The 23231-nt window shown below is 34.0% G+C and overlaps 1 protein-coding gene across 6 annotated transcripts in view; it reads right to left on the bottom strand.

The window, feature by feature from the left end:
- Window positions 1-23231, bottom strand: part of DGKB (diacylglycerol kinase beta) — a 682497-nt gene that overhangs the window by 427086 nt on the left and 232180 nt on the right. The window lies entirely within an intron of this gene.

Raw genomic sequence — 23231 nt, 5'->3', positions numbered from 1 at the left:
TCCCAGAGACTCCCAAGCAACGAAACTAGAATGTCCATCAAGCTGTCTCCATGGCATTAGTCACAGATGCCTTTGACTTTGGGAAGAATCTATGCTCACTGTACATACATCTGTACAGAGCAGCACAATGGAAAGCCAAGTGAAAATTACAGTTGTTAAAATGGTTCAGAAAAACAGCCGTGGGTGATGCAAAAATCTCGAATAAATACTGTCTACCCCACCTCAACCACCAAAAAAATCTATAAAAGACATTTTTGACATACTTTTCAACATTTGAATATAGACAGGATAATGACTGATATTATGGAATTATTGTTAACATTCGTAGGTGTGATAATAGTACAGTAATTGTATAGAAAACTGTCCTTAATCTTAGAAGATGCTCACTGACATATTTAGAGATGTAGCGTCATACTATCTGCAATTTATTTGCAAAAGGTTCAAAGTAACAAAACATATATCTCTGTATGTATGATGGCAAAATAATAATATAGGCTGGGGATATATCGGATTCATGTGGCGTGATGTCATAAAAAGCAAAAACCATGGCAACTCAGATAATAAAACCCCTTTTAAGGCATTCTCCCCCAAAAAGAGACTGTAGGATGAAATTAAATCCTGGCTGTGACTTTGCTACCACCTGTGTGGAGAACTGGTAATATACAGATATCCATGTTTGTGGGCTTTTTCCTTCTTAAAGTAGTAGGGATATTGGTCATTTACTGAGAGTGAGTAATGTTGGCAGAGAGGTAGTGACATGAAGAAAGCAAAGAAATAGAGAGTTTGCCACTGCTTCTCTGAGAATGGGAAAGCAGTTGACAAAGAATGAGTACCAGAATCAAGGAAAATTCATAGCGAGTGGGGCTAGAAGTCATAAATATGCAAGAAAGCCACCAGCTCAGAGAATTCTCTCCAGCAACACTCAGATGTATGATAGCAACACTAAAAATTCACTCCAAGAATAGGAGTGATGAAACAATGTATATATAAGCTCACTTATAATCAAGATGTGTAGGCAAAGGGTGCATATTAAATTAACATGCCCATCAGTGGCTTACCCTCGAGTTACAAAAGAAAACGATGCTATCTAGGTAAAAGATAAATAAGCAACTCATTAGAGAACAAATTCAGATATTATATTCCTTCAATTATACTCTTCTGTATATGATTTTTAAATATCAAGGATGAGCAGAGTAAATGTTTTAGTTTTTTGAAAATTAACATGAGTGTATAATTCTAAATGTAATATATTTTTAATCAGAATTAATACAGGAACTGTATATTTGTATTTAATCAAATGTGAGGTGTGACTACAGAGGAATATGATTGATTTTATTTAATCAGTATCATTTTAATATTAAATAGAATACACAGTACAGATAATTAGTTTAAAAGATGCATTTGTCTTCAGGGTACTTATTAAGTTCAACCTAATATCAAAGAATTTTTAAAAATCCTATTATTCTAAAGTATTGAGATATCTCTTGTCTTCATAGTTTCTAACATGTAATCATTTTAAATTGACAATTTAATCCAAATTGTCATAGGACAAAGAAAAATCTTTGGTGGAGACATTGTTGGGAGGTTTGAGTTAAAAATATAAGAGCATTGTACTCACATTAAAAGGGTCATTAGTTATTTCAAGACTAAAGTAAAATTGAGAGAATTACATGCTATACCTATATAGGAATTTTTATTTTTTTGAAAAATTGCTTTTATCCTTATTGTCTCATTTAATCCTCCTTCTAAGCCACGATATTCTACTTCTCAGACTGAGAAACTGAAAATCAGAAAGATCAGATAGCCAGCCTAAGAAAATAAAGTTAATGACAAAATCCAAATATAGTACTTCCCTGTCTTGGGCTCCATTTATTCAAACAAGTTCAATAAGAATTTTTTTTTCTAACTTTCTTTCTAGCCATGTCTCTATTTTTTAAGTGATTTGAAAATCAAATTATTTTAAGACAGTGAACACTGGGAAGTATTTAGAGACCACAAAATACATCTGTTCTGCCTGAAAGAAGTAGCTTGAATATCAATATGGAGTAATTTAACATAATAACTTCTAGTACAGTGGCAAATTGAAGTGGCGAAATAAAACTATTCTAAATAGCTGCTTTCCTTATATACAATTGGATATCTCTGGCATCAAAAAAGAAGTGAGGGAAAGAAAAGCAAGTTTGGGAAAAGAACAATTGTCTTCCTAAAATGGTACCCCGTCAGCCTGAAGGGGAGAAGCTGTTCTCTCACACCTGATGATAAAATGTATCAAGGGCATCTCTACAATATAGAAAGAAAACACATTTGAATTCACAGTTTGTCTAACCTCTTATGATTTTGCAGGTCCTTAACTGTGTACACCACACATTTGAACACAATATATATTTTATTTTATTTTTTTTAAAGATTTTATTTATTCATTTGAGAGAGAGACAGAGAGAGCACAAGCAGGAAGAAAGGCAAAGGGAGAAGCAGACTGCTAGCTGAGCTGGGAGCCCAACATGGAGCTGCATGACCTGAGCCAAAGGCAGACGCTTAATCATCTGAGCCACTCAGGCGCCCCACAAAACAAATTTTAAAAAGGAAGTGAGACTGAAATAATTCTTACGCTACAAATAATTTTTATAACTAATGATTATTTCAATGTATGGCAAGTCTTTCAATTAGAAGGATCATTAATTTTCAGCAGCACTTCAATATACCTAATTAAAATGTAACTATCAAAAATAAAATATTTTAGAAGAACACATATGGGGTGCCTGGGTGGCCCGGCAGGCCTCTGCCTGCCACCCCCCCCCCCCCGCCCCCGCTTGTGTTTTCTCTTTCTCTCTGGCAAATAAATAAATACAATCTTTAAAAAAAAAAAGAAAAAGGAAGATACACATATTATAATCTTAATTCAGGGTCTCTTGACTAACCACTTCTCACTTGAGCCAAATTTTTTAGCTTGTACCAACATTAATTTAATGGTGAGAATATTTATAATTGAGATCTTTCCATTACCCTTATACTTTTAATTACTCATGTCTATTCTTATTCTTGTAAATGTGATTGTTTACACATATTTGCAGAGTTTAGTTCAGAAGATTTTGCACAGAAGAGATTGTGAGGCTCCCTCCTTCATGGCTCCCCCAGTTTGTGTGCATGTTTGTATCTAGAAAGGAAGCACCCTGAGCCTTTGGGCTAGTGCAATGGATATTTGGGAATTAAGGAACACCAAATGTTTTCAATAAAAATGTTAAAAATGTATCTTTATAGAGATATCCAAGTTTCAAAGATAGATTTCTACATGTAAAAGCGATCAGCAACAACTAAACCCTTTCTAAAGTTATTTTTATTGTTATTGTCTTGCCTACTTGACCAACTACTGAAATAAAACCATTAGAAACGTTATCCTACTTGGTTAGGTCTCATAAAATCATCAGAAGCCCATATGGTTGAAGAAGGGTTCTTTAATTTCCTTTTAGCTCTGATCCATTGTAAGAATATGTGTATGTTTATATGCTTGTAAAATAATTTTACAAAAACCACCTTGTATGCCCCACTCTCTGATATATTCTATTCTCTTCTCTTTTCACTTCTATTCTCCTCTACTTTGGTAATGGCTATTTTTTTCTTTTGAAATGCTGATCTAGATCCCCTAAATGAATTCATGCCTCACCAGTTGTTGGGGAGTGCACCATGAACACCAAAAATGGGTTTAGAACATGGAATCTGGGTAGAGCATGCATTGCTTGGGCCACCTGCATGTTGTGTGACTTTAGGTAAATTTCTTCAATCTCTCCATGCTTCACTTTCCTCACATGTCCAGTGGGCATGATAACTATAGCTACCTTCAGGATTAAAAGGGTGTTTAACAAATTTAAGTTTCCAATAAATGGTAACTGTTTTATTAACTTTAGAACCTAAATGATCCCCCTAGTTTCCACTGCCTGCCTAGAGCTCAGCAAAAAAAGGACTAATCTCTTTCTTTCTTTTTCCCTTTCTTTCTTTTTCCCTTTCTTTCTTTCTTTCTTTCTCTTTCTTTCTTTCTTTCTTGCCTTCCTTCTTTGAAACATATATATTAGGGCTGTTATAGGAGAGAGAAAAAAGGAAAGATGCAGGAGGGGAGAGAAGAGATCTAAGAGAGAAAACAATGCAGAAAAAGGGAGAGGGAGACAAGAGAGGCTAGGAAAAAGAAAAAAAGAACAAAGTCTTCCTTGCTATACTCTTCAGTTCTCAAATGGACCCTGGGCATCAAATGACACCTACCATTTTGGAGATGAATGTCCTTTCATTCAAAGAAAACAATGAGATTGAGTAAAGGAAGGATGGGAGGTGACATTTAGAGCATGGCTTTAATGTTTGTTTGTTTGTTTTTTTAAGATTTATTTATTTATTTGAGAGGGAGAGAGAGAGAGAGAGAGAGAGAGCACTCTCATGTGAGTGGGGAGGGGGGCAGAGGAACAGGGAAAGAATTCTCAAGCAGACTTCCTGCTGAGTGCAAAGCCTGACACAGGACTTGATCATGACCTGAGCTGAAATCAAGAGCTGGTCGCTCAACTGACTGGGTCACCCAGGCACCCCATGGCTTTAGCTTTTCTTTGAAGTTGCAAAATCCTTAAACATCAGGTTCAACCATCTTCAAAATACATTTCAGGATGAAATGAACATGTCTTATTGATTATTTATTTGTGTCAGATAATTCTTTAGAACTTGTACTTTACATAAAGATAATTAATACATACCTATTTATAAGTACGTATATATGTATGATTCTGTTTGTGATGTTTGGGACAGGGATCTGAGTGCAGTTCATGGTTTTAAATAAAAAAGCACCCTTAAAAAACCAAAACTAATATAATAGGTTAATATCTATTGAATTCTATATGAATAAAATTCATCAGTAATACTTCCTGTTATGACTATTCTTTTTCTCAATATGATCCCATTCTCAAAATGTATCACTGTGGCTTTCTAAAATACAGAAAAATCAATGTAGGTAGTGACAGAATATTGGTAATAATATTTAGAATTAAAGCATTAGGCTGCTAAGTTTTCCTTTTCATCAATCTTGGAAAAGACCTCGAATTAAAAAACAAGTAAGTTATAATGAAATTTGTTCTTATCCTTTGCCCCTCTAAATATCCACTGACTCACACCAAAGCATTTTCTAACCAGGTTAAAGTCCAATTCTGTACTCACATTAGGCTAAGATTCAATTGAGTTAAAATTTTACACTGACTGCCAGTCAACCTTATCATGAACTTTCATTATGTGCATGTAATTAATTGGGTCCAACGAACAATATCAGTACTGAGTTATAGACTCTTTTCCCCCGACCATATAATTAGAATATAATTACCCACAGGATATCAGAATGATGCAAAACCTTTCCTCTAAATGCGCCCTCATTAGGAAACAAGTCTCAATGTACATTTATTCAATCAGTGTGAATTAATTAAAATGTTACTGAAATAAAAGAGGGCAGCAATAAAGAGTATCTGACATCTATTAAGAGACTATCACTTGAGATCTGCATGCACAGTTTATATTTAAACCCATTTAGCTCAAGTAGGAACTTGGCCGTGTAATGTTATATACATCCAGTATACTAGGGAATCTGAGTAAATGAATCAGCGTGTGTTACTGTTTTTGCAAAGAACATAATACGCAATGCACACAAAATCTTAAAGGGCCTGAGTAGGATTCTAGAGGCCCCTTTCTTTCGAGCCCATAAAGATGTTATCCTTACATAGCGGTGGACAGAAATCATGTTTAACTCCAAGTATTCAGGAAAATAGCTGTTCATCCCACACTTTTCTACTATAAATCTGGCATATTTGTTTTGATATGGCTTAGGAGATAATGGTCAGAAAAGCCTAGACACTGGGTGTTATATGCAAACAATGAATCATGGAACACTACATCAAAAACTAATGATGTACTGTATGGTGACTAACATATCATAAAAAAAAAAAAAAAAGCCTAGACTTACCAAAGAACTAATTACTATTTTTTAAATAAAGAACCTCCATTGCTTAAGCTAGCTCAAAGCATTTCAATAGCAGATTTTCTTTAAGCAGAACATTCATATGCACCTAAGACTATATTCTTTTTAAGAGAATGCATAATATAACATATTCAGATTATATAAAACATGGAAAAAACAGTAAATGCATAAAGAAACCAAAGGGCATATGCTGCATATCCCACAAGAAACTTTGCTGAATCATGCAAAAACATTCTTCTTAAAAGCTATTTATCTTGGTTTCTCTAGTACCTGGCACACTGTCATAAGCAATAAAAAATTACTGAATAAACTAACAAATAAATAACCCTAATACATAGGAATACTCACCAGTATTCAAAAACAGCATCATAAACAGTAGCAAAAAATTTTTAAATCTAAGGTAAGATATACAGAGATCTTCAAGTTTTCTATGTTATCACATAACTCCTCAGACAGTTTTAGCTTTAGAAATAGGTTTTGTAAAACTTAGTTCTGATGATCAATATTTAGCATTCATTCTTACATATAAACAAGTGCCACTTTATTTTTTTTTTAAGATTTTTATTTATTTATTTGACAGAGATAGAGACAGCCAGCGAGAGAGGGAACACAAGCAGGGGTAGCGGGAGAGGAAGAAGCAGGCTCATAGCGGAGGAACCTGATGTGGGGCTCGATCCCATAACGCTGGGATCACGCCCTGAGCCAAAGGCAGATGCTTAACGACTGCGCCACTCAGGCGCCCCAACAAGTGCCACTTTATTTTTTTATTTATTTTTTTAAAGATTTTATTTATTTATGTGACAGAGAGACAGCCAGCAAGAGAGGGAACACAGCAGGGGGAGTGGGAGAGGAAGAAGCAGGCTCCCAGCAGAGGAGCCCAATGTGGGACTTGATCCCAGAACGCCAGTATCACGCCCTGAGCCGAAGGCAGACGCTTAACGACTGTGCTACCCAGGTGCCCCAACAAGTGCCACTTTAAAATGGAAATGTCAATGAGCACTAAGATAAATAAGGCTATTTACAAATTGCTACTTTTCATATGCTCTTTAGGAACAAACTCTAACAAGTTCTTATTATTACTTTTTAAAAAATATATATATATATATTTTTTTTTAAAAAAAATAATATGTATAAGATTATACCTTTTTAGATGTTCTGAATGCATGTTATATTTACAAAATGGTATAATGTTCCATTCAGATATTAGACTGGTTTTGGTAGAGACTAACATGTGCAAGAAATAATGAACTCACTTCAAGTAAGAAGGAGATTGTCTCACACAGGCCTGCTTTATTTTTAACATAAAATTTTATGTAGAATTTCAGTGACAAAGACATACTGCTATAATTTCTTGCTGAAAATGCTGTTATTTGAGTAACACTGAGTAATCACCACATACAAAAAAAATCCTACTAATAGAAGATGAACAATTTTAACGTTCCATTTAATAGTAAACATCAATTTTCATTTTCTGAGCCAGACTAAGAATGAATATTTATGGTATTTTACATGGACTACTGTATTGCTTAAACTATATTTTTAAAAATCAGATTTTAAATATAATTTGACATCCAGAGAAAAATGTCTTGATTCTCCTCAGAATTCTGAAATGTTCCCTTTAAGCTCTCTACCTGCAATGCCACTTTATTTTAAATATTAGGCATTTCACAGTACCATCTATTGGATATCTTATATAACTACAATAACATAACTATCACAAGTTTTCTGAAATTTAGTAATAATTACAGAATACTTCGAGTGCCACTCCAGAAACTAAACACAATGCTCATTAGATATCCACTAACATTGCCTCATCTTCACATACTTTTAAACTCAATTTTATTAGCTTGTAACAATAAGATTGAATGACCATGTGTTATGAATGATTTTTAAAAATAAGCCTCCCTGGCACATATCCATTTTAATTTCTTATTAGATATTTATGTCACTGTCTGATGTATTTTCTTCTTGACTCAAGAGAAAGTGATATCTGATGGGGATAAAAAGAGACAACTGATTGTTATTCATTAACTCAGTCAATATTTGTTGAGCATCTACTATTTGTCACAATGAATTAGGTGCTAGACATAAAGGTCTACCCTTTCAAGTGAGCAATGAGAGTGATGGCAGACGGGTCAGTGAGCACAGGGAACAGCTTCACAAGAAACAATTTAAGTTCAGTTCCTGGTGTGAACTTGAGGCCTCTGTGGGACATCCAAGAGGAAATTCACAAGGTGAAGCTGAGTATTTGGACCTTGAGGTGTCAGAGAGAACAGGCTTACACTGATGTATTCAAAAGTGGTAGCTGGAGTCACGGAATTGGATAGATACTCTATAGTGAATGTAATGACATAAGTATATAGTTAAAGATGGAAACATTTTTAAGAATAGAAGGAGGACTAGGAATTTAGCGATATGGATCGAGTGTGGCTAGAGAGGTAGAATAAAACCAAGTAGAAAGTGTGAGGTGAGTGCCACAGTATGAGAACAGAGCACCTAAAATACTGTCAATGCTGCTGGGGATTCAAAAAAGAAGATTCTTGAAAAGAGGATCTAGGATGTTGTTGGTAGCCCAAACCAGATTCTTTGTCACCTGGCCAGAGCACCTATCCCCAACCGCTATGAGTGTGGACTGTTGAGAATTCTCAATTGTTGCATTTTCTGAAGAGTCATTCTTTACTCCAGGAACAGGGTCTCTGGGAAGCAAGCATCTCCTATCCTGGAGGAAGCCACAGCTAATGAATGACTGATATGAGTTAGAAAAAGGCAGCCCCTTGTCATAAGTTAAGAACAACCTTATGGTATGATTTTATGCCAGAGCTCCCAGGGTTCAGGCCACAGCTTACAATCTCCCAATGACCCCTTCCTTGCTCAAAGTCCCACTCCGCTCCTGCTTCCTCTCCCTTGCAGATGGTTTTATAAAGAAACATTCCTCCCTCTATAAATCACAAACAGCTAAACCCCCGGTTCATGCCCTGCTCCTTGGGAATCCAAAAAGAGTGCCACTGGATTTGGGATGAATAGCAAGAACAGTTTTCCACCCATTTTACAGTCAGGAATTAGAATACTGAGTTGAGGTAGAAGGAAGAGGAAAATTTGACACAGTGAGTTTATCTTCGCAGCTGCATATACTCATGGCTACACTAAGAAGCAGACAATGTTACATCCTTATACAAATACAGAGAAACAGCAGAAAAGAAAAGCTATCCCTCTAGTACGGGTTCAAGGGCAGACAGCACTACGAGTAGAAAAAGAGAAGTTCCAGTGCTAGACTCAAATCGTGGTGCTGCCTAGTGCTACTTATCATAAGCATGTTAGGTGACACCTTATTTGAGTTTTTCAATTGTAAATTAGTGAGTCAATACAGTATTACATATTGTGATGAATGCCATGAAAGGAGATAAATGGGGAGAAAGAGAAGCAGAAAGTGCTAGAATGAAAGAAACTGGAGGGCTACAGGCATTGGTGACCTAAGGATGTTGGAGTAATGGTAACCAAATGGAAGAATTCAAGAATATTTGAGGTTGGGGTGAAATAGGAATAATATTACAGGGAATAGAATATGGCGTGGTGAGCTGTATTCCTGCAGGATTTGGGTTTCCCTGGGCAAATAAGGCCAAATTGGTCAAAGCTTCTGTGAGTATCAGCAACAGAATTTGAAATGATATATTTTGCCATCGGACCAGAAGGCAAGGAGTGAGTATGGCAGCCTCAAAAGAACTAAACAATCCGTATTCTACAGAAAGGGGAAATACAGGTTGAACTAAGGAAAAAAGACCAGAGAGTGTCAAAAACCACTGCATTGTGCGTGAAATTGGTGTATAGACCAAAAGTTTTAAATGAATAAATTCTTGCTCAGGTTTCAAGTTGAAAGTTGAGAATAGACAAGTTATATTTAATTGTAAAACAGAGAAAAGCATGTGTATAAATACTTTATGATCACCACCACTTCATCTGGAATCATTAAAATCACAGGTTACCTTTGCAAGGTGGAATTTATCCTTAAATGTCTACTGGTGAAGGGATATGATTTTTATTGCACTCAAAATTTATAAGTTAGAAGATAGAAATGAGAGACTATGGACTCTGAGAAACAAACTGAGGGCTTCAGAGGGGAGGGAGGTGGGGGAATGGGATAGGCTGGTGATGGGTAATAAGGAGGGCACGTATTGCATGGTGCACTGGGTGTTATACACAACTAATGAATCATGGAACTTTACATCAAAAACCAGGGATGTACTGTACGGTGATGAACATAATAAAAAAATATTATATTAAAAAATAAAATAAAATGTTTTCATTTTATGCAGAAAAAAAAAGAAGATAGAAATGATTTAAGGTATTTATTTCTACTGTAATGCAGCTAGTTCTGGATATTTGCCCTGCCCTAATCCCAGTCTTCCTTTGGAGGGCACAAGCAGAAATACCAATACAGAAGTTCACATATTAGGGAGCATTTGGGACACTTTGTGGCAATTGTGTCTCACTGGGTAGAAAAGGTATGATTTCTGACTTGTTTTAATTTGTTTTTCTCAATTATTAATGAGTTAAATTTTTAAATTATTTTGTAGTTATTCGCATTAATTTTACAAAACAAGGCTTTTTTGGCTATAATCCTTATGTTTGCCTTGATTTGTGAGCTCTGGTCTTCATCATTTTTAAAAGAAATTTTTGATTGGTCAAGACTGTTAACATCTTTTTTAATCTTTTCCTTTTAGGAAAAAGGTAAAAAGGCTAAATAAATAAATAACTCTTTTTATAGGCCAAATATAAATCTTCAATCCATGTTTGATTTATTTTGGAACAGGTATAAGGTAGAATTTATCTTAATTTAGTTTCTGATATGGATATGCAGCAATCTCAACACCACTGATGCCCACCATCTGCCTCCAAATTTAATACGCGACCTTCATCATACGCTACATGACTACATATAGTTTACTATGTTTTAGACTTTCCACTAGGTCCTTATATCTCCTAGAGCCACTATTACATTATTTTGATCACTGTGACTTTAATAACCATAATCTTAATGTTGGTTAAAAACAGGTCTTTCCTGGGGCATCTGGGTGGCTCAGCTGGCTGAACGGCTGCCTTTAGCTCAGGTCATGATCTCAGGGTCCTGGGATTGAGCCCCATGTTGGGCTCTCTACTCAGTGGGGAGTCTGCTTCTCCTTCTCCCTCTGCTGCTCTCTCGCTCGCACTTTCTCTCTTAAATAAATTGATAAAATCTTTAAAAAAACAAAACAGGTCTTTCCTTACTATTGTTCCTGGTTTTATGAATTTATAGTGTATTTGTGCATATTTATTCTTCCAGACAAACTGTGGGATCATTTTGCCAAGCAAATAAATAAATAAATAATCATATGGGAATCACATTAAATAGATGAGTGAATTTGAAGAAATGTAGGTTCTTTTTAGCTTAACTTGATTTTCTTCAGTATACTTAGACTTAAGAAAATGTTTTAATTTTTTCTTTAGGGATAGCACCTTGTTGCTATTCTCCTTTGCACTAAAGGAGATTTTTTTAATCCTCTCCTTTAAATCACTGATTCAGTTGTCTTCAAAAGTTGATTCTTTTTGTTATATTAGTCACCATACAGCACATCCCCAGTTTTTGACGCAATGTTTCATGATTCATTACTTGCATATAACACCCAGTGCACCATGTAATACAACAAAATAAATATTATTAATAAAAAAATTAAAAAATTAACAATTAAAAAAAAAGTTGATTCTTCCCTATAGAGACACTGATATATTTTAGTTTCTGCTAAGGTACTTTTTTTCTCTATATCTTTTCTTAACCTTGCAGTTATCCCTTTTAAATCAGTATATTATAAAGTAGATGTTTTCTTTAGTATTCTTGATCATGTAAAACAATTGCTGTTAACATTTTCTTCTGCTCAATACAATAAAACTTCATGTATGACATCCATCTAACTCTTAACTACTATGCTTCTTTCTTTTTTCTTGTGGCAGAATTATTACTATTTATTTTGGCAACAGGTAGACGTCTTTATACTAAAATGCACTTTGGCCATAAGCCATCAGTCTGCATTGACAGTTATTATAAAAAGGCAAAACCAAAGGAAACAAACACTACTACGATTGTAGCAATATTGGTGAGGCATATTACCCTCCCGATACAATTTGTTATGGAAGAAATTAATCTCAGATCTCAGTAACAACAATAACAATAAAAAGTGTTTCCGCTAAGTGAATGATGTGTTTTTATGTTGTGAAGACTGTGAAGACTATATTGCCCTTCTTTTCATAAGGCTACTAAGAAACTCAGGGACAAATTTGCAAACTACTTCTGTCAACTTTTTTAGGATATTAGTGACATGGATTTCTAAGCCTAATTTGATTTCAGTATACATTTATTGTTTTAGATTGCTGCTTACTTATATAAGCTGCTTTGAATGTTATTGGTAATAAGATGTAGAATAACTTAATTCATTAATATTAATCGCATATCCTCACTTTTGAATCAGGCACGTACAAGATATTCTTTACTTTGCTTTAGCCTATTTCCTAGATTTAAGCTTTCAAATATTTTTTATTTTTCTTTAGATAATGCTCATTGTTGCCTACATGATTTAGATTTCCATCAGATTTTCGATTAATTGAACTTCCAGTTTATGTCATATCAGCTTTTTGTTTTTGCTTTTCTATAAATCACTACAAAATTAATAGCCTCCAAGTGTGTTTCCGTAAAAAATTATTATAATTTGCTCTGCTTACAGACACATGTTAAGCATAAAATATCATAGAAATGTGGAAAAATATCTCTGCAGCCTTATTTAAATAAATAAAAAATAATATTTTAGAATCCTAAAAATAGGACTCTATTATATTCATCAAGGTGGAAACAAATATAATTTGCCACAATATAATGAATTTTTTCTTCTAGATTAGACCTTATTTGTAAGTATACATATTCTATATTATATAGCCTAAGTTACAACAAAGATGGGTTCTTCAGAAACCACTAATATCCATCTAAGACAATGTAACAGATAAATGGTTCATCTCACAAGTGTAGATGATGGAATCTTCACTTAGTGATGCAGGGTCCTTTCCCATTTCTTATCCTATGTACCTTTAAAATATAAATACATGAAGACTCTGTCCAACCAAAAAGGATGTACACATATTTTATAAACATTATAGAGCTTTAGTGCTTAAATGTGCTCCTCACTGGAATTTGAGTGAGAAAACCATCAGCAAAAAAATATAGGAATGTTCAGAATTTAATTCTACATATTTTTTAAAATAAATAAATAAAAAGCAGCTATCTTTTATGAATAATACCATAAAAATGAGTCTGAGTTAGATTTTCAAAGTATGGAAAAAATTAGATTCTTTTTTGCCTATCATTACTATGATGACAATTATGAATTGATCTATAATGAATATTAATTAAATGAATATTAAGTAATGGCATTGATGAAACATTTATTGAGCACTGACAATGGGCTTTGTCCCCACTCTTTAGACAAAAAAGAAAATTGCACAGGCACAAACCCATGGTACATCACATAAAGAATTTCAAGAAAATAGATGACTTCAGTAACTGTGGTTAAAGGCTAAAGAGGTAAATGCAAAGAAGGGAGAAGCAGCTGAAATGATGTTAAATAAAAACTGAAGCTCAGTGCAGCAAGTCACATCCTTAGCCAACTGTTCACACCTCTCCACCAGACTTCTGGGAGCCCTACAGCTACTATAGGAAGTAAGGTTCCAGAGCATTCAAAATCCAAATTTCAGAATCACAAGGAATTCAAACGTACCCCCCCTCTCCTTAAACTGGCTAACGTTTACTATAGACATTGTCATTATTAACTGTTCTGGTTACAGTTAAGTGACAGATAGAGAATACAGAGAGAGCCCTTAATAGCTGGACTGTGAGGAAAACACACACACGCCGTGCCTTCCTCTCTAACAGAACTTTTGACACTGTTGAGGAGTAATGACTTGATTAAACACATACTTTAAGGAAAGATTTAACATAACCGATGCTACGCAAGACTTAATCACCATATCTACAAGGCATAATTTAGTAGAAGTCTTATAATTATAGAAAAGCAGGCGAGATTGGAAGAAAAGAAGGTAATATAGACATATGGTTCTCCAAGGGTGTTATATGTAGAGATGCGTGGACTGGTATTTCAGCAACACCATGTTGTCCAAATTCTCAGTCACAGTAAAGAAGAGAGGTAGTTGGGAAAATGTGAATCAAGTCTAAGGCTATGTCTAGAATTCATATGATCCAAATAGCTTTATTTTCTATTCCCTGAGCTAACGAGGTTCATTATTGATTTTGTTGGCATTCTTTGAGGTTTATTTAAGGTAATATAGAATATTATAACAAGAATAGAAAGTATCCTGGGGAGAAGAGACCATAACTGGTCCAAAGGGGCACAATACTGAACATAGACTTTATTTTTTATCATATCACTTTCTGCCAATGAATAGTATTTTGACTGTGTATTCAGATAATATTATGTTTGTTTAAACATAAAATTATCATCTAAAATTAGTTATTTAAATGTTTAAATTAATAGTTTATTCTAAAACTTTTTTTGTTTTGTTTTAGGAAACATTCCAAACATTATGTTCCTGATTTAGGAATATGTTTATAGTACAGAAAGAACAAAACAATTGTGAAATCTGATTCATGTGTGGAACAAAATAATACAGTATGAGCAAAAACAAAGATATTTTGCAATATCAATTACAGAGTAACCAGGAAAAGCCACTCTTTATAAAGATGTTGTCTAAGGTGTTATATATCATAACAAAATAAATAATTGGAAACATGATAGACATAAACATTGTTTCAACGAAATTATGGTATCTTAATTTAATAAGATATTATATATCCATGAACAGCAATTTTCCACAGTATATAGAAACACACACAGATTTAATGATATTAGTTTAAGTGTAAAAATAAGGTGTCACATGATAGATCAAGTTTAATTACAAAAATGTTAAAAATACACATCTAAGAATGAAGAGGGAAATTTTAATAGTGCTTCCATTTATATATTAATAATTATTCTTATATAACTAATTCCAATTTTTAAATTTTTCTCTTCATTTTTATGCTGTTTTTATACATTTTATTTTATAATAAAAGGTTAAAATTTACTTTTTAAATTCCAACATAATACTTAAAATAATAGTAATGGTAGGTGATATCAACTGAACACTAGCTATATGCTCGGCATAATTCTAAGCAGTTTTCATGAACTAATTCATTTAATTCCATTTTACAAGTGGAATACAGATGTACGAAATATGAATAACTTGCCTCATGTCACAAACTTAGTGAAAAAGCCAGGATTCAAATACAAAGAGTATATTACCAAACAGTATCATAACATGGCTGAACCAATTTATTCTCCCATCTGCAATGTATGAACAATACACTTGGAATCCTATCCTTTCCAAAGCCTAGTATTTTTAATTGTCTTAATAATTCTGAGGGATGTGTAGTGTTATCTATTGAGATTTAAACATATATTTTCCTGATGGAGTAAAAATAGTGTGCATACATTTGTATGTTTATAGGTGATTTGTGTGTATATATTTTAATCAAAGCCTATTTTAGGTCTTTTGCCCTTTTGGATTGGATTGTGTTACTTATTTATTTACATACATTATATTTATATTCTGGACACAAATCATTTGTTACCATTCTGTAACCCTTTGAAGGAAACAACTTGGCCACAGACCCAGAGTTCATGTGAAACTTAAGTTTCTAGTCTCTACCCTTTCTGGTCATCACTATCCCAAGCTTATTTCTGCTTTCTTTCTCCTAAATTGACATTTCATATCTCACCTCATTTCTAAAACTTCTCACTGGGCTTTCTGAATCTTTGCTTAAAATAAACTAAGTACTGTTTTTCTTTCTAAGTCACTGCCACTTTGCCTAGTACATTTCTGAAAAGGTTGCTCATTCTCTCAACCAGTACTTACTCTATAGGTTTTATGGAAATCTCTCGGCTTTCCATCCAAATCATCATTCCTGTGGACTCAGAGTAAAGTATCTCTTATCATTTGAAACTCATGGAATGTCATAGCTCTCCCCACTACTCTTATTCATTACAGTTATACAGCAACCATTTCATCAAGACTGCATAATTATCTTGGGATGTTTTAAGGACAACATACAATAAACTATCCCCAGAGTTACTTGACCTCCTGATAGCTAGTGAACCTCCTCTCCATACCAGGTGAGCCTCCCAGATCCATGGCTGCACCCTGGATTTTACCATCCTCTGGAACTAACCTACTCTGAAATCAAACCAGACACTCAAATTCCACTTTCTGCTACAATCTTCTCTCCTGATTCCCTCATTTTTTTACTCTGTTGGTGTTTCTGACTGTTCACATCACAATCCTGTATTTACACTCTCATAACTCCTGTGCTCCCAGCTTTATTTTTCCCCCCAGATTTAAATCTATTTTAGATCACACTGTTACCAGAATTTTTTTAAATTTAAATCTCAGACATAATTTTTATTATTTTTTATTATTTTCAATTAGCCAACATATATCATTAGTTTTTGATGTAGTGTTCAACGATTCATCAGAATTTTCTTTCTAAAACCTGATCAGGCAGTCTCCTATTTATTCTAGATAAGCCAAACTCCTTGACAAGACAGGACAGGCTTTTCACTATCTCAGACCCTATCTTGTCCATCTCTCTAAGCCTCACCTTTACACATAACCCTTAATAAATATTTCTTAGTTTCAAGGTCTCACTCTGTTCTCTGTGGTTGCTAAGACTACTCATATGGCATTCACTGTGCATTTGGCAATCAAATTCCCACTTTTTCTTCAAAAGCCAGGCATCATTTCTTCAAGAAAGTTTTCATTTACTCTTTGAATTACCCTCTGGGAAGAATTAAGACTCTCTCCTCTAAGGCCCCTATAAGTTAATATTTATCTTGCCATAATATGTAATCAGTTTGTCTGTTTTGACCAATAGAGTGTAATTTCTGGCAAATAAGATAAATGCTCTTATCTGGATTTTTAGCTCTAGTAACTTAAAAAGACAATGGAAGGAAGAAAGGAAGAAGTAGAAAGATGAAGAAGATGGTAAAACATAAAAGAATATTGCACTGCAGATATTGTATATAAAAATAATCCATGTAGATTATCAGTAATGACCTTAAAATAAAGACAGTCATTATAGTATATAAACAGTAGATGCTTATCTCTAATATAAACTCCGGTTTAGGGGCACCTCCGTGACTCAGTTGGTTAAGCATTTGACTCTTGGTTTCAGCTCAGGTTTTGATCTCAGGGTTGTGAGATCGAGCCCTGTTTCAGGCTCTGTGCTCAGTGCAGAGTCTGCTTGGGATTCTTTGACTCCTTCTCTCCCTCCCCCTCTGCACCTCCCCCTGCTTGCATGTGCACCTGTGCACACACACTATCTCTCTAATAAATAAATAAATAAAACCTTTAAAAAATAAACTCTAGTTTAAAGTAATCAACATTATTTCATCCCTATATTTAATTTATTAGCTTTACTAGTATATATGGATACAGAAAATGACTAAATAATCAATTCCTTATTTAGAAAAAAGGAATCTTGCTTTTAAATAATGATGTACAATAATCATTCTATGCATGGAGAAAACAAAATTAAGTCATGGAGCTAAATATAATAAAAATGATTTTTATGATGGTCTGCTTCATTTCACTGTTCAAACATAAAGTTTAAAATGCCACTTCCTCATGAGACATCTCAAGTTTTCTTTTGTTGATAGTGAAAGAATCAATGTAATAAAAGCCTCCCTTAAACTGAAGAAGCATTATAAAAACATGTACACTCCTAGAGACCCAATTTGACTGATCATAAAAAAATAATATAAAACCTGGAATGAACGTACGGACTACCGTACAGTTCTAGAGAAGTTGATCAAATTTATAGATTCCTCTATGAAATTACTCTAAGAATCAAAGGGACTTTATCTAGCCTATTTCATTGATTTCTGTGATCTAACAAATTTATGTACTATTAAAAATAATTTTTAAAAGTTCTAACTGAGGCCATTATAATGAAGAGAAATTTATGGATGGGATAGTAATAAAGTTATGGATTAGCACAAAGAAGTAAATAACACAAATGCATGCATCATTGTCAAATGTGGTATGTATTTACCTCTGCGCATTCTAAGGGTAGAAGATAAAACATGACAGTAATAGACCCAGGATTGTGTTTTATCCTAAATGCATATATGGAATCTTCTTTTTTTTTTAATTTAATTTAAACACAATGCCTAGATCTATTGTAGTCAACCTTTCTGGGGAGAGGGGTTAACATATATATATGTTAATATATATAAATGTTAATATATATAATATATATAATGTTAATACATATAAATGTTATATATATGTGTGTGTAAATAAAAAATATGTAATAATATATAATAAAAATGACAGTAATAGGATTGATAAGGTCTGAAAGATAACAAACCATGATAAAGAGAACTGAGAGGGATTTCTGTTAGGTAATGAAGGCATCTCTAAAAACATAGCTTTTTTTTGTTACGATAAGGAGCTCCTAAGATGTCTTTCAATGTAGGTTAATGACATAATGGTGAGTCCGAATTTAATTAAAGCAATTCGGTAAGGGACTACAACAAATGGACCAAGTCTGTCTTTGGTTGGGGGTAAAATTTAGAACATAAAAGAACATAAAACGTAGGTTTCATGCTTATCAGGCCATGTTCTACATGAAGTTATTATAATTTTTTGCATTGTCATTTTGAGATTGGACAGCAGAAATTTCTGAGTTCAATCTATAATGAGAATCAAGAACATATTTTTTAATGGATTCCATTCAAAGGAGAAATATTCATTTTAACAATCAATTGGGAAGGATTAATGGCCTTTTATGGAAAATAAGTTGCTTATCAAAAGTCCCCACTGAATAGATTGGAATCATTTTACGTCTGTTTGGAGATAGGATGAGGGAAGGCCTTCAATAAATCTGCCTTTGTAAATAGTTCTGAATTTATTTCAATATGGCAGTAAATGGACCATGAATGTCATCATTTTTGCAGGAAGATTTTTCAAAGAAAGCATTGTAAGTATTCAAACACAGTCATAGAAGTATCTCGACAAAATCTCTAAATTACATACATTTTAAGCAATACGGTTTTTGATAATACTCTCGAAATATGCCAGAAATCAACTGCAATCCCAGAAAACAGTGATTCTGATGTATAGACTCACTGGTCACATTTCAACTTTAATTTCAGAGTAGTTGGTTTTAATCCACTTTTATGGCAATAGGCACTATCAAGACCAATTATGTGTGGAAGCCATTTGTAGTATATGCCAATAAAAGCGTGCCATCAGTGCAAAGAAGTTGCTTACCTTGCTGATCTCCAGAACCGGTGAGCACATATCTACTGTCATTAACCTAAAGTTAATAAAAAGTGTTGGGGAGCAACTGGGAGGCTGAAAAATATGGTGTAGGATTTTTTTAAAAGATAAGTAACACCTAAAAAGATGTTCTGAAATATCAAAAGACTGCTGCTGTGGACCTTGACCTTGTAGTATGTTATTTAGATGCTTCATCCAGGAATTAAGCTCCATATTAAGTTTATGTCACTCACTCAATAGCCAATTCTTGACTATAGAGTCAAGGTAAAGGAAAAAAAAAAAAACTCAATAAAAATAGGTATCTTAAGTTCACTTTATATTTCCTAGAATACAGATAGATTTCTTCTATTCACGGCCATCTTGCAGTAATTCTGAACCTCACTTTGCTCTTCTTCAGAAACATCAGCATGAGAAAATGGGACTCATAATTTTAAGAAGGAAATTGTTATTGAAAAATAAAAAGCAAAACAAGATTATATTATTTGTGAAAACTAATGATTTTCTTTCAACAAAAGTTAAAAATTTACAATGGGGGATATGGTATGGAATTATTCGTGGGATGTCAAATGAGAGTTTACAAATTAAAAAGCCTCACAGCCCATCAGTTAGAACAGATGAAGCAATTTTGTGGGCAGAACAATGGCATAATTTCTTTATAGTATTAGTATTTGAATGGTTAATGGGTCTAATAGTAGTATGTGTATTTATTCCAGGCTAAAAAAGTAACCTTTAATTTCTACTTAGCATGGCAGGGGAAATTTTAAAGTAAAGTGATTCAGGCTGATTTATTAAATATACAAAACTCCAAAAGCTTTAGAGAGTGGGTGTACTTAAGAGAACTATAGTAGTGCAAATTATCCTTGATTTTTAGTGTGCAGCTGGTATATGAGGGATTGGGTGAGTTGATCTAGTTAGAATCTTGCTTACCATGCTAGATAAATTGGAGTTCAAATAGAGAATTATTGGATATTTACTTATTTTAAATATTTTAAGATATTTAAGCAGGACAATATTAAATTGCATTTGGCAAGTGGATCCAGGAAGCAGAATGAAGAATGTATGGAATGGAGGCAATTCAGTATGGATGCCGTTAGGACAATCCTGGAGAATAATTTGTGATGGTGACATGTGAGGCAGTTACAGTTAGGCTGAATAAAAAAAAAAAAAAAAAAGTTTGAGAACATCAGAATAGGCTGCCCAATGATTAATCTGATATTTAATATGAGTCATAAATGATAATTCTTAGGTTTCTGTCTTGGGAAAGTTGGGATATGAATGTTCTAGTCACCAAGATAAGAGAAATAGGAGAGGGAGAGGGCCTGTTTTGGGATTTGGAGAAAGGGTGAGAATGATGAGCGCACGGAATTTTGGAGTGATACTTCTTGGGTTCCAATCCTGGTCTGTCACCTCATAGCCATGTGACACAGGAAATTTACTTAACCTCTCTGTTTCTCAGTTTACTCATATATAAAATGGAGATAGTTTTAATATTTATCTTATGGTGTCACTGTGAGGATTAAACAAATTCATACATATCATTACCAGTGACCACAGCCCCTTCATAATCTCAATTTGCTACTCTACTCATTCTCACAACCTGATACCAATAACCTTGATTTCAACAATCTTGGATTCAACTATAATTCATAACATATTCTTCCTAACACCTATTGTACCTTCCTGTTCAAGTCCTTACTTCCCTTACCTCCCAGCTTAAATTCCATGGTCAATCCGCTCTATTGCATATACTCTCAACTCCCTAGCTACTCTCTCTTTTTATCATATTTAGCAAAACAGAGTTTCCTTAAGGCTAGGCTATGCCTTTTCTACTCCTGGAGCTAGAATAAAACTGCAGAAATAAGACTGAATGTGAAGAGAGAAATATACTAATCCAAGCTTACTGATCTTATTCTAAATTTATGATGATTAACAAGTGGCTGCTCATTACTCGCTCCCACACAAATGGTATTGCCTTGATCCATTAAGCTCCCACTTTCCTCAGTGCCTGTTGTGTAACTTCTTCCCAATCCTCAAACTTCTCATACAGTTTATACCATCCTTGCTCTCAGCAATGACCCAGGTTCCTAATTCTCTGAGAAAAGAGAAGTGTCACATATGTTTTTGTTCATTGCTGCCCCCCCCAACAGTTACAATGTTCTTTTTAAAATATAAGTCAGTTCATTCCCTTTTCTGATCAAAATCCTCTAATGGCTTCCAACCTCACTCGTAATAAAAGGTAAAGATCTTACAGTGGCCTAAATTGCCCTACAGGATATGAAAATTTTATGGCATCTTTTATCATCTCCTCTACTATTCCTCCTCTTTCTCACTTAGGCCAAGCCACTAATCTCCTTGATGCCTTTCAGATATGACAATTTTCTCCTGCCTCTGAGTCTTTACTTGTCCATCCTTGGTAACTTCTCTGTAAAGTTCTATCCCCAGATAGTCATGTGCGTGACTCCCTCACATTCCTCAACTCTTCATTTAACTATCCCCTTAGTGAACTCTTTCTTGACTATGCCTTTCATAACTACAGCCCCACATTTCTTCTCTTCTTTTCCTGCTTCAATGTACTTCCTTTATATTTAAAGTACAACCAAGTACAAAACAATTTTCTTATTTAATTGTTTATTGCTGGAATGAAAACTCCACAAAAGCAAAGATTTAATTTAGCTTTTACCATATTACCCCTATCTATAATATTATTTGGCATCAACTAGACACTCCATAAGTATTTGCTGAATTAATGAATGAATGTGTTTAGCATAGTAGTTGGTATGGTATTTGTGCTCTCTCTATGAGTTACCATTAGTACATTCAATAATGATGATATATTGGGCATGTAAGACAGCATGGGACCTTCAAGTTGCAGCTTTATAGGTTTGAGATGCAAACCTATGGATGGAGGATGAACTGAATATAAATTAACATGATAATGAAGTCAACTAAATAAACAAGATCCCACTGGGAAGAATGTTAAGAGTGAAAAGCTGTGACACATGAGAGTTGAGCAAAGGGATGCACCAGCATGGAGCAGGATGAAGTCATGAAAGCCAGGAAAGATAAAAAGGAAGTATCCAGAGAAATAGAAGCAAGCCCAGGAGAGTGTGGTATAATGGCAGTCAGTGAAAGGTAGGCATTCATGAAGGATGAAGTGGTCAACAGTGCCAGATATTATAGAGTAGGTAGTACCAAGGAAATGAGAAAAGAGCAAATGTTGAGACGCAAATCATGATTAAAACTGTAGGAAGATTTAATAACTGAAAATAAATCTTCAGAATCAAGAGTATCTAAAAAAAACCAAAACAAACCAATGAGAAGGTTTTGTAAGATTATAGAAGACAAGAATATTCATGTAACACATGTTCTTTACCCTCGATTCTCTCAAAGAAAGAAAAGCTAGAGTAATAAAAAGAATGCGCCTCATGCTTGACTTTATGTAACCAGAGGTTGACAGAAGTGGACCAAGGGAGTAGTCCCCTCGCTCAATGGACTGAGTAGGGTTTTACATAGGCAGCTACATGGTAGGATGACATGATGAAGTTCTTTCTAGGTTAAAATCTGAGATCAAGGTTGCATCAAAACTAGTAAAATTACTATAATTTTAAAAAATAATTTAATATTTAAAAACTGTACAAGTCCATTCTCTTTAAGACAATACGATGAAAGAATAAAATAACACCCAAATTCATCTAAAATGTAAAGTATTTTTATGGCATTCATTATTTTTAATTAATCTTATTTACTACAGGATGTCTAATGAATCTCACATGAAGAAAGGAGACTTAGAAGTAGTTAATGCTGTCCTCAGCAATGTGGAGGTATT

Source organism: Ursus americanus, chromosome 3 (genome assembly GCF_024610735.1).
Source record: "Ursus americanus isolate L20-20 chromosome 3, mUrsAme1.1.p, whole genome shotgun sequence".
NCBI lineage: Eukaryota > Metazoa > Chordata > Mammalia > Carnivora > Ursidae > Ursus > Ursus americanus.
This window is presented reverse-complemented; position numbering and strand designations above follow the sequence as displayed.